Source organism: Elaeis guineensis, chromosome 12 (genome assembly GCF_000442705.2).
Source record: "Elaeis guineensis isolate ETL-2024a chromosome 12, EG11, whole genome shotgun sequence".
Classification (NCBI taxonomy): Eukaryota; Viridiplantae; Streptophyta; class Magnoliopsida; order Arecales; family Arecaceae; genus Elaeis; species Elaeis guineensis.
Window position 1 is genome coordinate 74,567,728 of NC_026004.2, and position 16,207 is coordinate 74,583,934.

Sequence of the window (16,207 nt, forward strand, 5' to 3'; positions counted from 1 at the left end):
GCGGGTAGTAGATCGCCATAATCTGATCATCGTCGGAAGAGTTTGATCATCGTGATGTAGTCACACAACGTGTCTGACCTTTGCAGATCATCCACACGAAGCTCCCGATCTGATCGACTCCTCACGAGTGCTAGCTCGTTGTAGGGTCTTTTCGACAATCGATACTGATTGAACTCCTTCGATCGATGTCTGTTGATTCTTCAGATATTCCGGATCATCAACAGATATGCTTGAGAAGATGTTGAAGATCTTTCTGAGATTTTGTGGGCTCACAATATTCGTAGCTCACTTTCTCACTTCTCGAACCCCAGGCTAAAATTCTAGAGAACACATCGGAAACCTTGCACCCACTTTTTTTTCTTTTCTTTCTTTTTCTCTTGGAAGGATATGGACTTCCTTCTCACGCACAAGACTTCCTCACGCCCCAGAATTTTTCTCCAAAAAAAAATTCTTTCCACACGCCCCACTCTTCTCCTCCTTTTATAACAACGTCAAACATCTTATCCAAAAGAAAGGATAAAGATGAGTAATTACACATTTGAATTCAAATGGACACCAACTCATCCCTTATCCACTAAAGGCATGAGGCGTGGCTTAAATTGTGTATGGAGTAATTTCATGAGAAATATTTTTTTCATGTAATAAATGGGGCATTAAAAAAGGGATAAGGCGCAAAGATTGATTGCCCATTCAAATTCAAATTTTATTGTAAATTTGAATGGCCAACCAATCATCCTTATCCATTCAATTGGCACATTAAAGTGGGGCGTGGAGAGGGCTTGGCGTGAGGAAAAAATTCATGAGAAGTTCCTTCTCATGAATTCAAATGGGTGCAATGGAAGTGAGGTGGCGCATGGAGATTGGGTCAAGGTGGTTTCATTATTTAAACCAACCTAATTGAACCAAATAAGTTAAGTCCAATTAGACTAATTTAAATTCAACTTAATTAGGCTTAATTAGGCTCAATAAAATTCTAATCAAATTAGGAATTGACTAAGCCCAACCCTTGATCAGACCAAACCATCTCGACGATTAGGTCAACTCTTAACCTAATCGGGTCAAATCCAACTGAATCAAATTCAATTGGACTTGATCCAAAAATAATTACTCAATCAAATTGAGTTAATTAGTGATCAAATTACTAATTAAATCTCTCATAAATATTGAGTCCAAATTTGATGGGTAATCGGGCATCAGAATTCATCGATATGTAACCCTGATCGAAGAGTCCTAAACCAGTGGGACTCTTGATCCTGGTACCCATAATGTGTGAAACTCATGATCAGATAATCTTGATTCTCGATCATTGAGTCTCAAACATGTAGGATTCTACACTAGCCATCAGATCAGATAGGAACCTCTAATGTGTGTGACTCCACAGGTTCGAACCTAAGTCGGTAGCATAGGAACCAATTCCTGTACTAATCGAAGCAACCATCTAGCAATAATACCCGACATCCGGATAGGTCGAAGAGTCGCAATCACAACACTCAGAACCTACATGAATATGGTTACTATATAATTCATCCTTTTGATCCCTGTGTTTAGGATGACTCAGAGTTAAACTGTCAACCCTGATCAGATCATCCGAATCGTGCTCAACTCAAACAGACCTGTGACTTCTCACAAGGACTACCCTGGCCAAGGTTTTGCGAAATTGAAACACGACTGTACACAGCTCCTAAACTGGAGTGGTCAATCCCATCTTGATACACGCACCGATAAGTCAAGTATTTGACTACACCCAGCAGCCTTCCGTCACTGAATTAAAAATTCAGATAGTCCAGTGCCTAAGTGCAGTGAGTTGCTTGTAAGTCACCGTGGCGGTCTCAGGTCGGAGGGATATTTATACCTATATTCCATCTGAGCAAATCTTGACAGCAAAAATAGCTCCGAAGTTGGTCACGTTCAGTGCAGATGTACCCTTACATCTCACCTGTATGCCATACCAGTGTCTCCACACTCATTAGTTAAGAGGACAACCAACCTATATGGCATACAACGACCTATGCTTGATAAACGTTGTCGTCCTTGGTAACAACGTATTATTTGGTCACGAACAGATTTAAGGACTAAACGACAAATCTTCCTTTGTTGAGTCTAAATAGTCCTAAGGACTTCACCATAACATAGGAGTTTATTGGAAGATGAAATATTTTATGATGAAAAATACCAAAATAATTTTTTATTAATTCATAATTCATGTACAAATATAAAAAATGAGCACAACCGTCAACAGACTGACGATTGGCTTTGAGACACTATTCCTAACAATCTCCCACTTGGCCTAAAGCCAATTGGTGCAGTATCTAATACCCATCTTCGACTTGTAGTTGTCGAACTCCTTCACCGCAATGGCTTTAGTGAATGAGTCAGTCAGGTTCTCCTTCCCGTCGATCTTCTGAAAATCGATGTCACCTCGATCTATAATTTTTCGGATGAGATGGTAGCGGCGCAGAATATGCTTCGTCCGTTGGTGTGCCTTTGGTTCCTTCGCCTGAGCAATAGCTCCATAGCTGTCACAGTAAAGCAGAACTGGACCAACAAGGGAGGGTGCTACTCCGAGCTCGGTGATGAATTTCCTCAACCACACCACTTCTTTGGCAGCATCTGACGCAGCGACATACTTCACCTCGCAAACTGAATCAGCCACTGTGTGCTGCTTGAAACTTTTCCAGCAGATATCCCCACCATTAAGGGTAAAAATAAATCCCGACACACTTTTGCTGTCATCGTGATCAGACTAAAAACTAAAGTTTGTAAACCCTATAAGTCTCAAGTCCGATTCACCATAAATAAGCCACTGGTCCTTAGTATTTCTTAAATACTTCAGGATGGTTTTAACAACCTTCTAGTGATTCTCCCCTGGATCAGATTGGTATTTACTCACTACCCCTAGTGAGTATGCCACATCTGGTCGTGTACATGTCATGGCGTACATGATAGATCCCACTGTCGAAGCATATGGAATCCTACCCATACGCTCTCTCTTGAGGTATTGTCGGACAATCTCTCTTCGAGAGAGAAATTCTATGGCCTATCGATAGATGGCCTTTCTTGAAATTCTCCATGCTAAACCTCTTCAGCATAGTATCTATGTACGTAGACTGGGATAAACCAAGCAACTTTTTAGATCTATCCCTATAGATCCTCATCCTTAGGATGTAGGAAGCTTCTCCTAGATCCTTCATGGAGAACTATGATGACAGCCAAATCTTTATTCCCTGTAATGCAGGGATATCATTCTCCATTAAGAGAATATCATCCACATACAATACAAGAAATACTACTACTGGATCATTAGTCCACTTATAAATACAAGGCTCTTCTCCGTTCTTAATGAAGCCATACGTCTTGATCGTCCTATCAAAACATATGTTCCAACTCTGAGATGCCTGCTTAAGTCCATAAATGGACCTCTGTAGTCTGCACACCTTAGACTCATCCGTGGATATGAATCCTTCAGGTTGTATCATATACACCTCTTCATCCAGCTCTCTATTTAGGAAAGCTGTCTTCACATCCATCTGCCAGATTTTATAGTCCAGATGGATAGCTATTGCAAGCATAATCCGAATGAATTTGAGCATTGCCATAGGAGAAAACATCTCATCATAGTCTATACCATAACGTTGACGATATCCCTTGGCAACCAGATGGGCTTTATAGGTTTCTACCTTTCCATCTGCGCCCCTCTTCCTCTTGAAGACCCACTTACACCCTATGGGTTTTACTCCTTTAGGTGGGTCAACCAATGTTCACACATCGTTGACCTTCATGGACTCTATTTCAGATTTCATGGCCTCTAGCCATTTCTCAGAGTCGGGTCTTTGCATTGCATCCATGTAGGTGATCGGATCCTCATCGTTTTCATCAAGTTCGATAGGATCGTTGTCTCCGACCAAGAAACCATAGTATCTATCCGGTTGACGTGGTACTCTACCAGATCGCCTTAAGGATGCTTGAACAATGGGCTCCGGATCTGATCTAATCAAATCCGATTCAGGTTCAGCAACTTGCGTCAGATTTTCCACCTGTCGAACTTCGTTAAGTTCGACCTTAGAGGCAACAGTCCCTTCACCAAGGAACTCTTTTTTCAAAAAGATTGCCTTAAGGCTGACAAATACTTTTTGCTCATCAGCTAGGTAGAAGTAATACCCTTTGATTTCTTTTTGGATACCCTATAAAATTATACTTGTCAGACCTAGGTCCAAGCTTGTCCATAATTAAACGTTTAACATAAGTCGGACACCCCCAAACCCTAAGGTGTGAGAGTACTGGCTTACGTCCTATCCATATCTCATATGGCATTTTGATTACAGATTTACTCGAAACTCTATTTAAAAGATAACAAGCCGATTCGAGCGCTTATCCCCAGAGGAAGATCGACAGACTAGCAAACTCCATCATTGATCGAACCATGTCCAACAAAGTTCGATTCCTCCTTTCAGATACACCATTATGTTGTGGTGTTCCAGGAGGAGTCCATTGAGAGAGAATCTAATTCTCCCCAAGATATGTCAGAAAATCATTGGAAAGATATTCACCTCCTCAATCAGATCGAAGAGTTTTAATACACTTTCCAGTTTATTTTTCAATGCCATTTCGAAATAGTTTGAACATTTCAAACGACTCCGATTTATGCTTCATTAAATAGACATACCCATACCTCGATAGGTCGTCAATGAAGGTTATGAAGTAGAAATATCCACCTCTTGTACTTGAGCTCATGGGTCCACATACATCAGAATGTAGCAGAGCCAAGAGTTCACTGGCTCGCTCACCTTTTCTAGTAAAAGGTGACTTGGTCATTTTACCAAGAAGACAGGACTCACAGGTTGAAAGTGATTCACAATCAACTACTTCAAGAATTCCTTCTTGAGCCAACATGTTTATCCTATTCTTATTGATATGACCTAGCCTACAGTGCCAAAGGTAGACTTCTGACATATTATCTATTCTAGGATGTTTACCGAAGATTTGAACCACATTAACAGGTTGTGATAGAAAATAAATTTCATTATTAAGTTGTCCAACAAACATTGTAACATCATTCAAAATGATATTGCAAACGTTTCCTTTTATTAAAAATTGATAACCGATCATGGCCAAAAGGCCTACAAAAATAATATTTAATAAAAAGCTGGGACAATAGTGATATTCACTCAGAATTATGTTTCGAGAATTGATTACAAGGTTCATGATTCCTAATGCTAGAACTGAAACTTTGCTTCCATCTCCAACGTTCAGGAATCTCTCGCCTTCATCAAATCTCCTACTGACCTGCAGACCCTGCATCAAATTGCAAATATGATAAGGGCTTTCGATATCCAATATCCAGGCAGTAGTATCACAAATGGAAAAGTTGCAAGGTGTTATCATATAAGTACCTTGCTTCTTCTTTGGTCTGTTCGGATCCAGGGAGGCAATGTATAGAGGACAGTTCCTCTTCCAGTGCCCCTGCTTCTTGCAAAAGAAGCACTCTGCCTGGCTCTGATCGGGCTTGCACTTCTTGGTCTGACCCTGTGCAGACGTCCGAGCATGCAGCTGCACCTTCTTATTCTTCTTCTTCTTGTTCTTCTTCTTCCCTTTCTTAAAGGGTCGACGATCAGAAGAAGACCCTCCCACAATATTCACCGACTCCTTATGGAGTTGGTGATTATTCTCAAAGTTCTGCAGTAACCCAAACAAGCCGTGGTAGTTCACTACAAGTTTTATCATCTGAAAATGAATAAGAAAGGGAAGGAAGGACTTGGGCAATGAATTAAGGATCGCATCCTTACCGAGCTGCTCATATAGGGAAAAGCCCAGTTTACTTAGATGCTCAATCATTTTGATCATGTACAGTACATGATCAGTGACTGAGGCTCCATCCCTCATCCGAGCATTGAAAATGGTACAACTAGTTTTGTGCCTTTCAACATCGTCAGGCGTGCCAAAGGAGTCGTTCAATATTTGAAGCATCTCCTGTGGCTGGGCATTCTTGAACCTGCGGCTGAACTCATCATTCATTGCCGCCAGCATTATGCACCGGACGGTGGTGTGGTCGTTGAGCCACTTCTGATAAGTGTCTTGGATCGTCCCTCTAGCGTTCAGGGCTGGCTCCTCAAGTGCCGGATTCGTTACTACATAAAAGATCCGCTCATGCTCAAAGATGATTTTTAATTTTTGATACCAGCTATCGAAATTAGGTCCCATGAGCTTGTCATTATCTAATAATGATCGGAGCGATAGGGTAGTAGCCATAGCTGCATAAAAGAAAACCCGACCTCTATTAGTACATAAATTATAAATACTAAAGACTTGGACTTTAGTCTAAAATTTCTCCCAGTAGTTTTACAAACTGGTAGCCTCAACCTCCAATTCGAGAAATTACTTTAATTCCTTAGTGGGTACTAGAATCCACACAGACTACACATGAGTCCAACTTTGGTTGGTCAACCCATGTGCATCTATGGGTAGATTCATAACCAGTTGTTTTTCTAAACAACTTCTAATAATTGATTTTGCCCCAGAACCTAATCAGTAGGCTTTGACCTCCACCAAAAAGATCTGGTTAGGTCCAACCATTAACATGATTTGATTTGATGAATCGAAACAATAAATGATCAGGCCCGACTTTGGCCGGCCAACCTGACCACCATCAGAAAGACTCAAACCAAATTATCATATTATGAATGATAATTTCATTAGTCAATAAGCACCAGGCCTTTGGGCCTCCAATGATTATTAAACTAATAGACTCATTATCACTCACTTAATGGGAGGCTATGATTTAGCTATCAATATAACTTAATCATTTTTAGGGACCTAATAATTTTTGAGGATTTTATTAAAGGATAGATGAGAAGAAAATATCCAGCCAATTTTAATCCTCCCACTGACTTCACCAAGTCAGATTAAAAAAAAGATTTAATTAAAGCTGGCATTAGGAGCACCTAAATCAGTCAAACTGATTTACCTAATGACATGGGTGAGCCCTAATCACCAAGTGATCTAATCAAAATCTAATTCATCAGGTTGGCCAGGTAAGTGAGATCAGTGATGGGGATATGCCATTAACTCGTCAGAGATCGAATCACTGCGAGTAACTCCCACTTAAAAACCACTGGTCAAACTGCCAAACTTACCTTAGACACCAACCGGTTCATTAGTTTTAATTTGATCAACTTAGTAAATAGGATTCCACCGCGTAGCCATGAATTAAGTCCATCTTGGTCTAGTTAAAGACATGGACCTATTCAACTACAACTATTGAAGTTGAGTCTAGAGTATCCTTGACCTAATCTAATTCAACTTTTGATTAGATTTGACCAATTATCTAATTTAGTCTATTTCTTTAAGCTAACCTTAGGTCTAACCCAATTATGGACCTAATCCATCTAACCCATTAACCTACAAGTTTATGCAATTGTCTTAGGTCTTAATTCACAATTCTAGACCTACTAGACAACACTTAATTCTTTTAATTAAGTATTTGGGCTGATGGGTCAGGGTTTGGCATTTCGAAAATAATTTTTAAATTTGAAAGATTTTATTTTCTGTTCACCAAATATGTTGACTGATTTCACAAATAGATCAGCATATTTCATAAATAGCAATCCTATTGCTAATTACATAACAGAAAATAACTCAATCAAAATAAATCATGAATATTCTTTTAGATCTAATCTAACACATTCATGATAAATTTCATAATTGAACCTTTACAATTAATTTCTTTCGCTGCTTCATCTGCATGGGATATAATTGCAGCGGCACCCCTACCGCCATAGGAGACCCCATCGAATGGAAAGAGAGGGCCTTTAAACCCTATTTTTTTTCTATGACCGGACGGCCATGGCAACCAACCCAATTCGATTACTTGCTACTTGAATCAAGTATATCTAAATATATCAATAAAATTTAAATTTCAAATTTTAAATTTCAAATTTTAAATTTTGAATTTTAAATTTCAACCAAATTTCAAATTTTAAATTTTGAATTTCAAATTTTTGAATTTTGAATTTTGAATTTCAAATTTCAAATTTTTGAATTTTGAATTTTGAATTTCAAATTTCAAAATTCAAATTTTAAATTTTGAATTTTAAATTTTAAATTTCAAATTTGAAATTTCAACCAAATTTCAAATTTTAAATTTTGAATTTTAAAATTTTGAATTTTGAATTTCAAAATTCAAAATTCAAAATTCAAATTTTGAATTTCAAATTTTTGAATTTTGAATTTCGAACAACTTTCAAAATTCAAATTTCAAATTTTAAATTTTAAATTTCAAATTTAAACTTTTAGATTACAACTTAATCTATGCATGCAAATATATATATCATATCTAAGAACCTACTCTGATACCATTTGTGAGAAAATTCAGTGCAGGGGTAAAATGGTAATTTTAAAATTTTTTCAAAATTATGATTTTACAGAAAAAAATATTAATTAATTTAATTAATTAACATAAATTTATCCTACACTAGGATCTAAATATGATATATAGTATGAATGCATTTAAATTTGAAATTTGATTTTGAACAGTAAACACTTTACTATAATGTGTTCAGAACATAATACCTTTGTGCGGATAGTAGATCGCCGTAATCTGATCACCGTCGGGAGAGTCTGATCATCATGATGTAGCCACACAATGTGTCTGACCTCTGCGGATCAGCCACATGAAGCTCCCGATCTGATCGACTCCTCACGAGTGCTAGCTCGTTGTAGAGCCCTTTCGACGATCGATGCTGATCAAACTCCTTCGATCGATATCTGTCGATTCTTTGGATACTCTGGATCATCAATAGACGTGCTTGAGAGGATGTTGAAGATCTCCTTGAGATTTTATGGGCTCACGACATTCGTAGCTCACTTTCTCACTTCCCGAACCCCAGGCTAAAACTCTAGAAAACTCATCGGAAACCTTGCACCCACTTTTCTTTTTTTTCTTTCTTTTTCTCTTGAAAGGATATGGACTTTCTTCTCATGCATAAGACTTCCTCACACCCCAAAATTTTTCTCCAAAAAAAAATTCTTCCTACACGCCCCACTCTTCTCCTCCTTTTATAACAACGTCAAACGTCTTATCCAAAAGAAAGGATAAAGATGAGTAATTACACATTTGAATTCAAATCAAATTTGAATTCAAATAGACACCAACTCATCCCTTATCTACTAAAGGCGTGAGGCATGGCTTAAATTATGCATGGAGTGATTTCATGAGAAATATTTTTCTCATGTAATAAATGGGGCATTAAAAAAGGGATAAGGCGCAAAGATTGATTGCCCATTCAAATTCAAACTTTATTTTGAATTTGAATGGCCAACCAATCATCCTTAACCATTCAATTGACACATTAAAGTGGGGCATGGAGAGGGCTTGGCATGAGAAAAAAATTCATGAGAAGTTCCTTCTCATGAATTCAAATGGGTGCAATGGAAGTGAGGTGGCGCATGGAGATTGGGTCAAGGTGGTTTCATTATTTAAACCAACCTAATTGAACCAAATAAGTTTAGTCCAATTAGACTAATTTAAATCTAACTTAATTAGGCTTAATTAGGCTCAATAAAATCCTAATCAAATCAGGAATTGATTAAGCCTAACCCTTGATCAAATCAGAGACCAAACCATCTCGACGATTAGGTCAACTCTTAACCTAATCGGGTCAAACCCAACTGAATCCAATTCAATTGGACTTGATCCAAAAATAATTGCTCAATCAAATTGAGTTAATTAATGATCAAATCACTAATTAAACCTCTCATAAATATTGAGTCCAAATTCGATGGGTAATCGGGCATCAGAATTCATCGATATGTAACCCTGATCGAAGAGTCCTAAACCAGTGGGACTCTTGATCCCGGTACCCATAATGTGTGGAACTCATGATCAGAGAATCTTGATTCTCGATCACTGAGTTCCAAACATGTAGGATTCTACACCAGCCATCAGATCAGATAGGAACCTCTAATGTGTGTGACCCTGCAGATTCGAACCTAAGCCGGTAGTACAGGAACCAATTCCTGTACTAATCGAAGCGACCATCTAGCAATGATACCCGATGTCTGGATAGGTCGAAGAGTCGCAATCACAACACTTAGAATCTATATGAATATGGTTACTGTATAATTCATCCTTTTGACCCCTGTGTTTAGGATGACTCAGGGTTAAACTGTCAACCCTGATCAGATCATCCGAATCGTGCTCAACTCAAACAGTCCTGTGACTCCTCACAAGGACTATCCTGGCCAAGATTTTGCTAAATTGAAATACGACTGTACACAGCTCCTAAACTAGAGTGGTCAATCCCATCTTGACACACGCACCGACAAGTCAAGTACTTGACTACACCCAGCAGCCTTCCGTCATTGAATTAAAAATTCAGGTAGTCCAGTGCCTAAGTGCAGTGAGTTGCTTGCAAGTCACCGTGGCGGTCTCAGGTCGGAAGGATATTTATACCCATATTCCATCGGAGCAAATCTTGACAGCAGAAATAGCTCCGGAGTTGGTCACGTTCAGTACAGATGTACCCTTACATCTCACCTGTATGCCATACCAGTGTCTCCACACTCATTGGTTAAGAGGACAACCAACCTATATGGCATACAATGATCTATGCTTGATAAATGTTATCGTCCTTGGTAACAACGTATCATTTGATCACGAACAGATTTAAGGACTAAACGACAAATCCTCCTTTGTCGAGCCTAAATAGTCCTAAGGACTTCACCACAACATAGGAGTTCATTAGAAGATGAAATATTTTATGATGAAAAATATCAAAATAATTTTTTATTAATTCATAATTCATGTACAAATATAAAAAATGAGTACAACCGTCAACATACTGACGATTGGCTTTGGGACACTATTCCCAACATACAGTATCCACAGTGAAAGTAGATTTTAAAATTTTTTAATTTGATCTAAATATGTAGATTCTCAATCTTAATCAATCTTAGGATCGTCTAACATGTATAAATAAATTAATTGCATAGATCTAAAATCATAAACGATAAAATAAGAAGTTAGACCTGATGCTTTACCGTTCTCCTTCTTCAGATCAGATCCTATGGATGTCAGGGTTGCTATTAGATCCGCACAAGCGTCCGACCTCTGCTTATATCCATACGGAGATGTTCTGATTAGAACTTTGAAATCTCCAAGGTGTTAGCTTTCTTGTAGGCTTCGTTCTTTGATTTGGATCAGTATCCTTTACTTTATATCACTTGAAGCAGCACTATTGATTTTTGGAGATTGAACCAAACATCAAGACTAATCAAGAACTCCTTTCTTGATTATTTTTCTTCTCTCTCCAAGGCCTTCCTTCTTCTAGATCTAATATGGAAGAGGAGGTACTGGGGAGTGGAAGGGAGGGAACAAGAGGTGGTTGGTGTGGAGGAGGAAGGGGGCGGCAAGTTTGTTAGCACAAAAATAAGGGATTAAAACACTCACAATTTCACACCCCCTTTTATAATTTTGTCACACAAAAGAGGCCCTCTTCCACATCAAAACCAGATAGGGATTGGTTGGATTAGTTAGGCTTTATCTCTTATCTAGATAAGAGTCCTAACTAATCAAGAAACCAAATAACAACCTCTCCCTATCTCCTCATGCGTGCCAAAGGAAATCAGTGAGAAAAATCACCACCCCATCCTTCCTTTCTTTAGCCAAAGTGGAGAGAGAAGCCCAGAGGACCTGGGCTTAGGTGCTTAGGGTCAGTTTGGTTCAAATTGGATCTTGTTGGGTATAAAATACCCCTAGCTGAAGTTCGTAAAAGGCCGACCCTCCCTGGGCTCTTCTGGTTTCCGACCTTATGCGGTGTCTCTCTCTGAACTCCTCCAACCGTTCGAGCTTCTACAAGAGCTGGATCCCACCCGAACTTCTTTTGGACTTCGTCAATGTCTGAACTTCTCCAACAGCGGGACTTCTATAGTAGCCAGACCCCATCCGAATTTCTACAATGGTCGACCGCCTTCCGGATTTCATCTGAGCTCCTACAAGAATCGGATTTCTACCTCGAATTTCTATTGCAAGCGGACTTCATCCGAGCTCCTACAAGAGTCAGACTCCATCCAAACTTCTATAGTGGATGGATCATAGATGAACTCCTACAATGGATGGGCTCCATCAGTCGGATCTCTACTCCGAACCTCTTCCGAACTTCGTCAATGATCGAGCTTCTCCAGCAGTGGGACTTCTACTATAAGAAACCATCATCCGAGCTTCCACAAGAGCCAGACTCCATCCGAACTTCTACGATAAAGTTAAATCCCAGACTCTTCCAATGTTCGACCTTCTCCAGTGTCCTCAAGACTCCTCCAACGGACGAACCTCCACAGTGCCGTCCAAACTCCACTGTCGGACGATCCTCTATTGGATTTCTCATGAAATCGGACCTCTCCGACGGACAATCTACAGACGAGCTTCCACATCAGGCAAATCTCAGACGGGCTCTCTTAGCAACTGGACTCTTACCAGACTTCTTCAACAGAAAGTCTCTGTCTGAGCTTCTACAGCAGATGACTTCCACCTACAGCATCAACGTCCAATCAGTGCCCAAGGCATCCGACAATAATAGGCTCGTCAGCAACTTCAAAAACATCCGAGCTTCTTTTGAATCACTGAGATAAAGAGCCATTTTGCTCCATCAGACATCCCAACCGAGCTTCAGCTGTCAGGTCCAAACTCTTGACAAGTCACGACAATGGCCACTATCTTACTCCACTCTCTGTAACAGATTCCACGTGGCTCCACTACTCTCTGGCAAGTCGTGACAACGGACACCACTCCACTCTTCATAACAAACTCCACGTGGCCCTGAACGGCCCCCTGACGTCACTACTCTCCGTAACAAACTCTGTATGGCCCTGAACAGCCCACTACCAGACGGTTACAGATGTCGCTGTCAATCAGTTACGCTCTTCATCTATAAAACGGGACCCCAGATACGTTCTTCTCTAAGCTCTAAACTCTATCTCAAAACTCTGCTAAAATTCCATTCGAGTACTTCATTTTTATTGAGGCAGAGTATTGACTTGAGTGTCGGAGGGTCTTACCGGAGCACCCCCAACTTTGGTTTAGACTTTTCTTGCAGGTCCCGACAGCGGACGCGATCCCCTCGACTCCAGCTTCTCCAACGTCGGTGGAATTCTGCACCAATAGATCCAAATTGAGTTCAAATTTAGCCCAAATCGAATCGAATTTGAAAAGCTATCAAACCTGATCTAATTAGGATTGAAATCTAAATCTGATTTAGATAATTGAACCCAGTTAGCATTAAATTAAATCAAATCTAATTAGATTAAATTTGATTTAAATTAATTAGGACTTGATCCATAAATTAATTAGTTATAATTAAATTATAATATTTGTAATTAAGTCTCTATACGAATAATTAATAGTTATTAAATCTGTAATACTTATAAATTAGCAGTTTCTAAATTCAAACTATCAATCAAATTGATAATTTAAATTTGATCCAAATCATTGATCGGGTCAAATTTTTTTTGTGTGTGATCCTTCAGATTCTATTCTGTCAGGTAGTGAGACATACCTTGATCTCTATCACAGTATCATCAAATTTTTTTCGATGGACTAGAATAATTTTAGCTCAACCCAATAAGGATCGTTGATCTAAAAATAATCCTAGTGAGTTCTCACAATCTACCAGTGACTCAAAGAATATGTAGTGATAACCCAGTAGAACAAAAAAATTTAAATTTTTAGGTACAGTTACTGTATGATTCAGTCCTTCTATCGTGAGTTCTGACTTGACAGAGGTCATGGAGAACTCGTCAAATCTCATCGTTAGTCATATACTAGATTGACTCAACTCGAGTTTATCTATGAATCTTGTGGAAACTCTTTTTCAATATTCATATTTGCTTCGACCGAAGATTTCTTAAACTCAGTCTTGCTAATCGCATAGGATTACTTTTCTACTAAGATCGATAGATTCTATTTTGGTGCATCTTACTCTAACAGTAATTTTGAACCTACTGTAGTCAATATATACAACAAAGATCTGAATGGCTAGAGATTCAGAGAACATACAGTCAAACTAAGTAGCCTCATTATGAATAGCCAATATACCACTAATCAAAGGACCATTCACACTACTACAGCATCGAGAAGACCACTGATGAGTGAGTAGATATTCAAGTAGTTTCTCGTGTTGGTCATATTCAATGTAAGTTATTCTCTAACAATCACCTACACTCTCACCCCAATATTCCTACACCGCAGACTCAAGACTCATCTATCTAGAGGAGGTGATCTGTGCATCGATCTTAAATAGATTGATCACTGTCCTCCATGATAATCCTATGATCGAGAGCATTTAGAAACTAACCAGTAATAATGTATGTCTCAAATTTTCAACATCTTGAGAATATACAATATCATCTTTATTAATTTCTAAGATAAATCATGGACACATAAACATGATTGAAAATAAAAATATCTTTTTATTAATAATAAAATTTTATAAGTACAAGAATAGATCCTAAAATTATATAATGTGTCAGTCAATAATTGACTTATAAGACACACATTTAACAAACTTCCACTTGACCTAAAGTCAATTAGCCATATATCTAAGATCCATCTTCTCAAGATGAACTTTGATCTTTTATTGGCTAAGAGGCTTCATCAGCGTATCTGTCATGTTCTGCATGGAGTTGACTCTCTACATCTCAACGAACTTTTTCTCGAGGTAATTGCGTATGATATGGAACTATCGCTCTATATGCTTGGATTTCTGATGAGACCTAGACGTCTTAGTGAGTGCTATGGCATCATTGTTGTCACAATATAGTGCAATGGCATTCGATGGCATCACATCCAGCTCCGTAACAAACTTCTTGAACTAGTATGCTTTCTTAGCAGCTTTAGAGGCAGCGATGTATTTGGCTTCCATGGTCGAATCTATAATGATTGGTTGTTTGAAATATTTTCAACTAACTGATCCACCATTACATAAAAAAATATACTTCGATGTAGACTTTCTATCATCGATATCAGACATAAAGTCTGAATCGATATATCCTTCTACTTTCAGCTCCGATTCTCCACCAAAAAGACTAAGAATAAATCTTTAATCCTTCTCAAATACTTAAGGATGTTCTTAACTGTAATTCAGTGCTCTACATCTAGATTCGACTGATATCTACTCATGACACTCATAATAAGTGCTATATCAGGTCGAGTATATAGCATGACATACATGAGACTCTCTATAGCCGAAGCATAAGAGATCTTGCTCATGCATTGGATCTCCTCAGGTGTGTCACGACATATCTTCTTGGAAAGGTAAATGCCATGCCTAAGGGGCAAAAGATCTCTTTTGGAGTTTTTCATTCTGAACCTCTTCAGCACCTCCTCTCTATATATTATCTCAGAAAGTCCAATTATTCTCTTAAATCTATCCCAATAGACCTTTATACTAAGAATGTAGGAAGCTTCTCCTAGATCTTTCATGGAGAATTTTTTTAACAACCATACTTTGACCGAAGTCAGCATGAGAATATTATTTTCAATCAAGAGGATGTCATACATGTATAATATGAGGAAGGTGACAGTGCTCCCACAAACTTTTTTATACATACAAAGCTCCTCCTCATTTTTGATGAAATCAAATAATTTGATCATATCATTAAAGCTGGTGTTCCAACTTTGAGATACTTGCTTAAGTCCATAAATGGACCTTTGCAGCTTGTAGACTTTGTGATCACTGTTACTGGATGTGAAATCCATAGGCTGCTCTATATAGATATCTTCCTCAAGATATCTATTTAGGAAGGTAGTTTTTATATCCATTCGTTAAATTTTATAATCATAGTAAGCTGCAACAACAAGTAGAATCTGGATGAATTTCAGCATGGCTATGGGCAAAATAATTTTTTGATAGTCAATACCTTCGTGTTGACTATACCTTTTTGCTACCAACCTTACCTTATAGGTCTCTACTTGACAATCCGACCTAATTTTCTTTTTGTAGTTCCATTTACATCCAATGGGTACAATACCTTCAGGTGAATCTATTAAAGTCAAAATTTGGTTGGAATGCATGGAGTCAATTTCTGACTCCATCGCTTCCATCTATTTCTCAAAGTCTACATCTAACATCGCTTCTTCATATACCTTGCAATCATTCTTAATGTCCCTATCTCCCCCCAAGAATGCTTCCTCTAAATCTTTCATAAGTATACCTAAGTA